General features: G+C 41.8%; 1 non-coding gene across 1 annotated transcript; it reads left to right on the plus strand.

Moving 5' to 3' along the window:
- Window positions 1-2,135: 2,135 nt before the first annotated feature.
- Window positions 2,136-2,209, plus strand: TRNAL-CAA (transfer RNA leucine (anticodon CAA)). Its single transcript has one exon. It is a non-coding gene; the product is annotated as a tRNA-Leu (tRNA).
- Window positions 2,210-3,015: the final 806 nt, after the last annotated feature.

The following is a 3,015-nucleotide window of genomic DNA, read 5'->3' on the forward strand; positions in this document are numbered from 1 at the left end:
GTCTTACGGCGACGATGGGACAGGAAAGGGCTAGGAGTGGGAAGGAAGCGGCCGTGGCCTTAATTAAGGTACAGCCCCAGCATTTACCTGGTGTGAAAATGGGAAACCACGGAAAACCATTTTCAGGGCTGCCGACAGTGGAGTTCGAACCTACTATCTCCCGAATACTGGATACTGGCCGCACTTAAGCGACTGCAGCTAATTATTATTATTATTATTATTATTATTATTATTATTATTATTATTATTATTATTATTATTATTATTATTATTATTATTATTATTATTTACTCAATGTGCCGAATTTTGAGCTGTATGTGTAAATGATCAGTTTTTGCTATTTGTTTTACGTCGCTCCGACAAAGATAGGTCTTATGGCGACGATGGGATAGGAAAGGCCAAGGAATGGGAAGGAAGCGGCTGTGGCCTTAATTAAGGCACAACCCCAGCATTTGCCTGATGTGGAAATGGGAAACCACAGGAAACCATCTTCAGGGCTGCCAACAGTGGAGTTCGAACTCACTATCTCCCGGATACAAGCTCACAGCTGCGCTCTCCTAACCGCACGGCCAGCTCGCCCGGTAAATGATGAGTTTTTGAGTCTCCCTCTTCCAACTTTGGTTGTCCGAGGTAGGGAAGGCTATCGCTAGTAGCTTCTAAGGTGGCCACGGTCTGAATCCAGATCAATGCTCATTGGAGTTATGAGATGAAAAGTCACGTCCCTGTGGTTCAGATTCTATGGAAAACTGGACGTCCCGAGGTTATGATCACGATATCAATAGTTATGCTTTGGGTTACTTTTTATACATTACAAAAAAATATCTAGGCAGTTAACCAATGATGGTTATAATCCCCAACGCGGCAGGGAATCCAACACACGACGCCCTGGGCCAATGGCCAGCACGCTAACCATTTAGCCATGGAGCCAGTCTATCGCATTTAATAACGAGATTAAGAAGTTTTTAAACTGATAGGGGAGTTTGATTTTCACTTTCTTTCTTGTAACAAATACATCTTTTGTTTTATTTGGGTAAACATGATTTTCTTTATTATACTGCCAATTGTTATAGAATATTTCTTAAGGTTGAGTTTACACGTGTCTTGAGGTTTTCAGCTTCGAGTAGAAGGTCTAATGGCGACGATGGGGTAAGAAAAGCCTAGGAGTGGGAAGGAAGTGGCCGTGGCCTTAATTGAGGTATAGGACCACAGCCTGGTGTGAAAATGGGAAACCACGAAATACCCTCTTCACGGCTTTCGGCAGTGGGGTTCGAACCAAATATCTCCCGGATGCAAACTCACAGCTGCGCGACCTTAACCGCACGGCCAACTCGCCCGGTTCGATTAGAAGTGCATAAGCAGCGCAAGCAATTACATTACATCCAGTCAACAGAGGAAGTTTCAAGAGATCATCACATAATATGTTCCGTATTACAGGACTACATCTTGATCCCTGATGACTAACGTAACCTGTCTTTAATTGTAAAGGATATAATTCAAAACTAAATAATTGTATCTTAATCACATTCGGGGAATACGAAAATGTGAACTTGTGTGACTCTGAATATTGAATTTTCACGACCGCATTGTAATCGAAACCGACTTTCAACTTATTAGGTCATGTTACGTACATTTAGTATGTGTTGAAGAGATGTTAAGTACAGAACAAAAATGGCCAACCAGACACCAGTGGGATCCGAACCCACAACCTCCCGATTTCGCGTCGATTGCTCTACCAATTGAACTATGGTGGCCTAGGTCATCTTTGTTCTGTTGGAAAGGATCTGAGCTACAGGTCTGGTACTACCACCATCACACTGTAGAGTGCGTTTAAGTTGCCACCATAGCTCAATTGGTAGAGCAACCGACGCGAAATCGGGAGGTTGTGGGTTCGGATCCCACTGGTGTCTGGTTGGCCATTTTTGTTCTGTACCTAACATCTCTTCAACACGTACTAAACGTACGTAACACGACCTAATAAGTTGAAAGTCGGTTTCGATTACAATGCGGTCGTGAAAATTCAATATTCATTGACTTGACCCTCAACGGGCAACTTAAACGCACTCTACAGTGTGATCGTGGTAGCCTAGTACCAGACCTGTAGCTCAGATCCTTTCCAACAGAACAAAGATGGCCTAGGCCACCATAGCTCAATTGGTAGAGCAACCGACGCAAAATCGGGAGGTTGTGGGTTCGGATCCCACTGGTGTCTGGTTGGCCATTTTTGTTCTGTACCTAACATCTCTTCAACACGTACTAAATGTACATAACACGACCTAATAAGTTGAAAGTCGGTTTCGATTGTGTGACTCTGACAGTATAGTGAATAACTTCCACTAGTTCTTGGAACGCAACGGAACTTGGCGATAATATTTGGGTTATATTGCTGTGAATAAAATGTTCAAGATATTAAAGTTGCATTAGTCAGGGGAAAGAAATAGTTCACCATTATTCTGCGTGTGGTACTCCCCATTTCATTGTTATAAATACGCACTATTATAGGAAAGAGTAAAATTAACTCTGTGGCTTAGCTGATGGCTGCCCGGCCTGAAGGCTGAGGTCGAAATTCCGATCGTTCGTGGTTTGAGACTTACATTTAAAAAGTAACACGGCGACAGGAAGGGCAACCGGTATTAAACCCATGGAAGGATCCAAAATCAATTTAGATGGCTCCATCGACCCCAGAAGTAAGTGGGATAAGCTGTAGAAATTATTAGCCTAGAGTCACACTTGCGTTTTGTCACGTTAGATTTATGTGTGTTTTTAACGCACAGCCTAATTTCGAATATGACTGTCCCACTGTAGTTACTAATGATGTGTCAAGTTAATAAAATTCAGCTTAAAAACCTCTGAATGGTATTACAAAAGATATATCTCACACAATAACAAGAATGCTTTAAAATCAAAGAGGGGTAGGTATATTTTTAATATTCCATTAACTTATTTACATGTAGCAAACATTACATTTTATACGTACATACATACATTATCATTATAGACTGGTATGCCTTTCAGCGT

The sequence above is a fragment of the Anabrus simplex genome, chromosome 4 (assembly GCF_040414725.1).
Source record: "Anabrus simplex isolate iqAnaSimp1 chromosome 4, ASM4041472v1, whole genome shotgun sequence".
NCBI classification, from domain to species: Eukaryota; Metazoa; Arthropoda; class Insecta; order Orthoptera; family Tettigoniidae; genus Anabrus; species Anabrus simplex.